Raw genomic sequence first — 8,801 nt, 5'->3', positions numbered from 1 at the left:
AAATGAATGAAGTAAAGGAAATCTTAAATAATAATTTCAAGCGTTTATATTTCCACTGTATTTGTTTTGCCAAAAATAAACTACCCTCCTGAACACTTACAATCATTTTGAGAAGTAAATTTCTTCCACAAATGAACCATCGGCATCCGAATAATCTCGTCCAAAGGCCGCCGGTCTGCTGATGTAAGCCTCTTATCATCTGACTCCACTCGGGAGGTCAAAGGTTTCTGACTTGATGGAGGTTCAATGTAAAATCTAATCTCAAACCTATAAATACCAGACAATGAATGAGGAGGGCCTCACCTGAGGCGGCCACCAGGGGGCGCTCGGTGTACATTAAATACCTGGAGCGGCGACACACATTAAAGAGGAAGGACACGTTTTTACGCAATTTAAATCACAAGAAACACTTTTATTTTTTATTTAATTATTTATTTATTTTAGATTAAATCCATCTAAAATTATTACGCATGTTAGGTGAAGACGTGTGCGCTGCTGTTATATGGCGTGAGCAAAACAAGCTTTACGCACCACGTGGCTTACAGTAAAACACAATAAATCCACGTATTTTCTTTCCTACCGGGAGGTGATCATAGGAGGCCGCTCTCTTTTTTTTTTTTTTTTTTTTTCTCATTGCTTTGCAGCGTGATGATGATGATGGATGAAGGGGTGGCGGTTCCGCTCCTCTCCACCAGGGGGAGGTGGCGAGGGGCATGGATGATGTCAGACGTCATTAGCATATCCCCGGCTATATCTTGGTGCTTGCGCAAAGACGCGCCACTACTGCTGCAACTCGCTGACCAGAGCAACTTCCAGACGTTGGACGAGCACATTGGTAAGACCTTCTGCAAAAAATAATTCCTCTTCCCTCCTTCTTCTTCTTCTCCTTCTTTTTTTTGTGCAGCCCCAACAAAATCGATGTTCCAATTTGGCACCGGTGCGCAGAGAAAAGAGGACACTAGAGAGGATAATTTGGCTTTTTCTATTTTTTTATTTTTTAAATGTGACTTTGTTTTTGTTTTTCTTTAAAAAAAAAAAAAAATCTCCTCTGAGGGTGTAACGTGACAGCGGAGGACGCGCGCGTGTGTTTGCGTGTGCGTGCGTGTGCCATGTCTTTGTCTCGGGCGCTTTACGCACATTTCCCTTTTGTTTTGCCCTACTAGTCTGCGCGCGTCTGCTTTTCCGTTAATTAGACGTCGCCCCTTGCGCCCTGCTCTCGCGGGCGGCTAGAGAATATTTGGGATAAAAAAAAACATGGGAGCTGCAAATCATTTGGAACGCGGATGAGGAGAATCTGGGCGGTGGTTCCTTCAGACTGCGCCCCGAGGGGAGAAGTACGTGACAAGTGAATTTGCGGATGTCGCGCCGTGGACACCTATGAATCATTACCATCTTTAAAATGTGATTTATTTATTTTTTTATTATTCTTCTGCTGTATTTCCATACCCACTCAAGCAAAGACTCCATCTTTTTAATATTTTCCTCGGTGCGCGCACCATGGGAACTCCTATTGTTATGTAAATGTCGGCTTTGAACGCCTCGGACTGGCTTCATTGTCTGTGGCGGCTTGTCCCCAGCGTGCAGCATCCCCGGGTCCGGTGCTGTGTGTGTGTGTGTGTTGGGTAACGGTATGGATGGCAGTCAAATCAGGCTTGGCTCAGCCGCAGGCGAACAAAAGGAGGCGGACGCAGCTGCGCGCATTAAGAGGGGAAAAGTAGTCTGCGGTTGCGCACGTACTTAAACTGAACAAATGATTTTTTTTTTTTTTTGGTCGCTGAGATTTAGGCAACGCCCTTCGGCTGATAAAATGCCAGCCACATGCTCTGGTGGCGTCTCCTCTGCAAACAAACAACAAGCCTGATAGATGAGATAGATAGATTCCTGCACAAGTCTGCTGATTCCTTTCTTATTTCTTCTTTTTTTTTTTTTTTTTTTTGCAGAGCGCCTATTAACCTTCCTGTTTTCTCCTCTTTCCTCAGACTAAACCGCAACCATGAGCGACAAGCCCGACATTTCAGAGGTGACCAGCTTCGACAAGACCAAGCTGAAGAAGACAGAGACGCAGGAGAAGAATCCCCTGCCTTCGAAAGAGAGTGAGTGCTGCGGCTGCGTTACGTCACACACCTCCTGTGGAGTTTTTGATATTGGTGTAAATCTCACACGTCTTTCCCTTTCTTCTCATTCTCCTCTGCAGCCATTGAACAGGAGAAGGCAGCGGCGACGTCGTGAAGCCCCTTCCTCCCGTCATGCACTGTACACCCCCCCTCCTCCTGCATTGCCTTGTTTTCAGTCACTTCTTTTAGCTGTATAACTTTGTAACCGAAATTATGAAACGATAACCAAGCTGCACAAGCCTGTGGACGGATGATGCCTTTCGCCAGGGCAGTCAGCCCCGTCCCCTCAGCGAACGCCACCTCCGCCGGGGAGGGAGACGAGGAAGATCTAAAAGGGGAGGGGGTGGGCTGCACGAGAAGGTCCTTAAAGAAAGGTGCATGTCTCCTCTCCGACAACAACACCTTAACTTAGCGGCGGAGAGGCCTGAGGGACGGGGCGTGGCCTGCGTCCCAGGAAGCTCATCACCGTCTCACCAAAACCACCACCACCCAACTTCCTGTGTGGCTGCTTTTGCGCCAAAGCTGAGGCGTCAAGCTTTTTTTTTTTTTTTTTTTTTTTTTTTTTTTGGTTTATATTTTTCGTCTTCTAATTTTCGGGAAAAAAAATGCACAACTTTGTTTGTACGCTGGCCAAAATGTAAATGTCCCCCTCCCCCCTTCCCCCTACTTCCAAAAAAAAAAAAAAAAGTTGATACTGTCGTCTGTCACAATGTGTTTTCTTTTGTGTGTACACAAGGATAATCGGAAAGTGATTCCATCTAGATCTGGGTGATGCTCAAACTGATCTTCGTTTGTGGTTAAATTGTATTGGCCCCTTTTTTTTTGTCAGATTCGGGATCGCTTTTGTGTTGCAATCTGTCTCTGGAAAAAAAACTATATATATATAATAATCTGGCAACTGATTCCATGTGTTCTTTGGAGTTTTGTAAATTCCCAGCAGTCATGTTATTCTGCCACAAATCATTACCAGAAATGGGAAAACCGTGAAATGTTGTAATAAAAAAGAATTTGTTACTAAAACTTTGGACTCAAGACTGCTTCCTCCTTCCAAAGCTCACCAGCATTTTAAGTTTTGGTCTTCCAGTATAGTTCAACCTACTCTTCACACTATCTCACGCTCCTCAGATGAGGCCTGATCCTTCAGAGTTACTTAACGGATGAGGCTGTGCACCATTAAAAGGCTTAAACGTCGCTGCAGGATTTACCAGTGCAGGAATTTGTGTGTGTGTGTTTAAAGTGAGAGGAGGGGACATGAAAGTCACTCGACCACCTGTCCTTTCTTGTGTGCAAGCGTCAACAAAGTCAGAGATGATTGCAGGAAAAAAAAAAAAACGAGTCAAGGAGGTAAATTTGTCCTGCAATCCAGGAAGTAGACATGCCCGACTGAGGGTATCATAAAGCTAAAGGCTAATTTAGTACAAATGCATGACATCACGTGTGTGTTAGCAAGAAAGTATCGGTGCGTGTGCTAGTTGAAGCGCAGGTGAGCAGTGGCTTATGGGACGGCGCGCCCTGACCCAGAGTACAAGGTGTAGCCTCAGCAGGAGATTTACTCTGCCCATCACCCTAAACTGCCTTCTTCTTAAATTAGCCACCGCCTACTTAATGTCATTAGCATGACGCAGCTGACATTTCCTGTAAACAGCGTGAATATACGGCCCCCGTGCGTAACGCTGGACATCTTTTATTCAAACATAAATCCCTCATCGTCCGCATACCGATTGCTCCAGTCTCGAGAGGCCGAGCCGTGAGTGGGCTCACGCGGGACGTGAATCAACATTTTCGAGCTTGTCAGACGTGCCTGGTGTTGCAATTTTTTTCCTGCAGCGGGTAGACTCCCAAATGCAAAAGGGAGACATGATCAAAGTCGGTTTCTTCCCTGGACTGAGCCGCGGTTGATCCCGGGTCACGTCATAGTCGGCAAATCTTACATGTTAGTGTAAGTGGATTGGTGTTAAGTCAGTTGCTCTTAATAAGGCATTAATCTGCATCAAGGAAGAGGAGGAGGAGGAGGGGTGGGTGTGGAGGTTAGGGGGCTAGAGCGAGCAGACTAGCCCAGGTCGATGTTCAGATGGGATTAACACCTCCCGTCTCTTTGCATGCTGCATAGCCCCACACAGGCCTGCATCGGGGCCTCTAGAGAAAGTGTACAAGGGATTTTAAGGTGGACCGGCCCGAGAAGGGGGGGCAGATGTGTCAGCACTGAGCTTGTTGGAACCCTACGGCTGTCCTGCCTGGTAACCCATGGCAACAGCTGCTGCTGAGTCACTTCCTAGGGATGGGCGGTCGGGCGCTCATTGTCCTCGCGGAGAGCTTTTCTCCCTCGCAGGCACTCGACATGAGACCTGTCCTGCTGGCGTCTTTTGAACGCTCAGGAGATTATGAGCGCGGCGCATTCTGGAGCGTTGTCTGCGTTTAGATATGTTCAACCATCTGGAGCTAGCGGCCTCATGGCTCCACTGAAGGCATGTCTTTGTAAATGGCCTCATTAACAGAGGTAGTGATTGATTAATGGTGCCATTGTCGCATCCCCATTAGCAGGCGGCTATGCTAAAGAGTTGTGGATTTCTGTCTCTCTGCACTTGGTGATACCTAATGGACAAAGGTTACAAGACGTGGTTGGTTGGTAGCCTTAGGAGCGTTGTTTTTAATTGGTTGGTGCCCAATTTGGTTCTGAAATATCACAACACCTATTAGCTACAGACGCTACAGATGCTAGTTCAGTCAAAGTGGCCTACTTTGGTGCAAAGCTACATTCATATTATAGAACTTAGCTAATACATTATGGGAAGGTATGCGCGCCATATGTTAGGCGCTCAAGTGGCCAACGCTAGCTGTAAGTCGCTGATAACACTGTTGCTAGGCAGCTGTTGGTGTCTAGGCGCCACGGAGGCTAACAGTTAAGCGTGTTTACGGTTTGGTGCCTTGTAAACTCATAGACTTTTTCTCATGAACACAGTAAACACAACCCCACTGGAAGGCAGCCAGAAACACACTCCCATACACACAGGACGTAGCTCCATTGCTAGCTAGCTTATTGCTAACGTGCTAAACTAAACTGAGAACCTCTTTGTCTCGTTTTCAGCCGCTAGCTCTGTAGCCAGACGGCATAAAAAGGTACACATCGGTGCAGCTGCTTCACCTCCTTTGTTCGCAGTGCTAGATATTATCTGCAGGTCCTGCTTGGTTTTCCACCGAGTCAATTATCTATCAGCGGCTGGCTGAGACAAACACTGCTGTGGATTTCCATGGCAACCGCCCACCTAGGAGTCTCGCAAGCGACGCGGGATGTGGCCGCCGTGGGCCGCGCGCTAACACCTGACCATTATCATTAATAATATCCGCTGCGTCTTCAGCCCTTGCTGTGGGAGAGATGCAAACATCGAGCGAGAGGGTGGTGGTGGTGGGGGGGGGGGGGGGGGGGGGGGGGGGGACAAACAGGAAAAGCATGTTTAGGGCTGCATGTTTGTGTCATTATTATGGTTTCCTGTCCACGCCATATCTCCCCTGACTGTCTGTGGTGTTGTTATTGTGCGCTCGGCTATCTCCGCTCTCAATAGACGGATGATAAGAGCACATACAAAGAGAGGACACGAGCTATATGCAACATTTGTTCCTGCTCTGTCAGACGTCACTGAATGCAACTGCTGTTTTATTTTAATCAGCGTACGGCAACGTCAAGAATACGAGGTTAGTTAATAGGATGTGACTTCAGAGTGTTATCTGAGGCAGCGATCTAAGCACCCAGGGACTTCCACGTTACTATAAGCTGTAATAAATGAGGTATAATATAAGAAGTTTATTGTTTTACCCCACATTTTATGGCCCTACAATATACAAAGCAGCATTGAGAAGTCCCGTAGAGTCATCCAAATCACCAAATTTGGAGATGCGTGCATTTCAATGAATAACAGCAACGTGGTAATGGTTAACTGAATATTTTATCAGGTCAGGAAGGTGGCTTCCTTGTGTTTTTTATGGAGGCGGACTGTCTGATGCAAACAATGTGAGAGGCATTATTATTAAAGGCTGTGCATTTAAAAGAAAACCAACAAGTGGGCTGGCTGTGTTCGCTTCAACCCAGACAGCAACGCAGCGGCTGGAAGAGTTTGATGAGACAGCGCAGGCCTCAAAGAGTCTCCCCAGTCATGTCCTCTTTCTGCAATGTGTTTACAGATAAGTGCTGTTCCGCGTCCGGACTTAGCAGGAAAGTAGGAACTAACTTTTTTATTGCGCCTCTCTGAACAAAGACACAAAGTGCTCTGACAAAAATAGGTGAGCCAAACACAGTGTGAGCTGTAAGAGCGAGCAGGGGGACAGCTAAAACCAGCTCTAACGTGAGTGCTGGCTATCCTGTTGCATAAATGTAATTACATCAGATCCTGCGGATTGGTAAAAGTCCGTTAAACAGTTTTAGGCTGCTAATTACACCATTCAAACTGGTGCATAAAAGCCTGACTGTTAGGAAGCGGTGGGGAAGCGGAGCGGGCGTGGCTCCAGATTACACACTGCAGCAGGCCGAGCTGCCCTGTCTATAGCTCGGCTTGATTATCCCAGACGTGCTCTATTAGTCTGGCCCCAGGTGGGGTAAAGATCAATGGCGTCTAAATGGTGTTCCCCTTTGCTCGTTAATGCATCAGCCAAAGCACTGCACAGAATCAATGCAGCCGCACAGACAGCAGCAGCGGCACATCCCAGCGTCTGACTGGCTCACTGTGGCTGATGAGGAGCGACCAAGAGCGCGGTGAAAGCAAGGAGCGCGAGTCACCTTGGCACCCCCCCGTGAAGTGTAAACACAGAGGAGCCCTCGGGTGCTGCTGTCCTGAGGGGCTTACACAGACAGACAGCGTTGACATTTCCTTGCCGAGGCGAGAGCGCCACGGCTGCCACTCTCACCGCAGGCTCAGATCTGGGCCGCTCTGCACGTCTTGATGTTGATGCACCAAACACCTGGCACTTTTGGTTTCTCTTTTGCAAAAAAAAAATAAAGTTTCCACACTTCACAGAGCCTCAAGGAACGGGTTAAAATGTTTCAAATATTTCCATATTTACATTTATTGTTCTGTTTATTTTGTTGCTGTCAAGTGCAACTTAAAGCTTTCTAAATCTGAATCAGAGTCTGAAAGGCTTTGTTGATGTGAATACGTAGCTTAGGTGGCAAAAAAAGCTGTCAGAAGTTTTTTTCGTGAACTGAAAGCTTCTATAAACGCGTGTGAGGTTGCATTTTTATTTTTAAATCGCGAAGCGTGCAAAAGTAGACCGTCCTGCAGACGGTTCCTCCTGAGCGCTGCTCAGCTGCCCAGCAGCCCAGCATCTTCTTCTTTTGCTACTTCGTCGCAACAGTCCGAGGCGAAACGTGTGGCACCTCTCGGGGCCGGGTTCCCCGCTGGAAGAATGTTGATCATGAAAGCTAATTACCCCAGAAGTCCTGGGAGAGATCTGCTTAATTACTGCCCCCTTGTTAGTAACAAGCTCTGCCGTGCCCTTGTTTGGATTTTTATTAATCGGCAAGAGACCAACATGCAGGAGGTCGGGGGAATAACACTTCAAACGGACACTGTGTTTTCTTTTCCCTTTGAACCCGCTTCCTGACGGGAAGTTGGATCGGCCAATCGGCTCGTTTGATTTGCCAGGGCTCATGGTTTAGATTTGAGCGGTGTACAGCCGCCTGTAAATCTGCAGAGATGCTTACGTGCGTCATACAGTAAAATCCAGTGAACGTAAGGTTTTTGGTGCTGCAGCCAAATAAATATCTGACATGTGCCTCGGCTTGCAGCAGGCTGATTTATCACGACGTTCTCGCCGTGTTACTGATCCTTCATCTCCTCGTTTGCAGGTGAAACGCCCGAGGACACCTTTTTTTTCTCAGCGAACTTTGATTGATGATTAGTTTTTTTAAGGCGCCCGCGGCTTTTCACACTGTCCTGTGATTAAGTTTCCCTCATGCTTCTGCTAACTCAATAAACCACGAGTGAATGCTGTCCGTCAGCGGAGGTGCCAGCGCTGGTCGGTTTACGTCGGCCATTATCAGGGTGTAGTCGCACTGATTATTTAATCTCTCTGTGCCTGCATGTGTCTCTTTTAATGCCCCAACAGTACCTCTCTGTTCTTCCTCAGCACATGGCCTAGAGGAAAGTTTATTATTACACACATGAATAACAGAGTAGCATGTCAAATGGGCTCTTTGCCATCTATCAGCTCATTATCTCTATTTGGAGGCCCAGAGGTTAATGCCGTGCTCACGCTGCACTCCTTAAGATAGCATTATTCACTGCGACTCATCTTATTCAGCTCCCCAGAGGCGTCCTCGCCGCTAAACCTCACAGTGTTGCATCATATGGAGGTCTGTGACATGAGTTCCTCAAACGCCATTGCTCAAAGGCTTCATTGTGCAACCTCCGCTGAGGTCTAAGATGCACATAGGACGTATGTTACCATATGCTTTAATGAGTCATGAGTTTTCGGCCGTGCCAGCTGCACAGAAAATCATATTAAACATGTTTTAACCGAGGGGCTCTCACATGCAGACTGAATCTCAGAAGTGTAAACCAAACACCACACCCATAGCCCATAGTCCGCTCATATCTCAGAGTTGTCTGACGTGCCGTTTATTTTTTATTTCCTTCTGGCGAGGTCGGTTAAGTGTTGATAACGCCTGCCGGCATGGCAGTGACTCACGCTGGGCCA

Source organism: Chelon labrosus (genome assembly GCF_963514085.1).
Source record: "Chelon labrosus genome assembly, chromosome: 24".
NCBI classification, from domain to species: domain Eukaryota; kingdom Metazoa; phylum Chordata; class Actinopteri; order Mugiliformes; family Mugilidae; genus Chelon; species Chelon labrosus.
Note: the sequence above shows the minus strand (reverse complement) of the source record.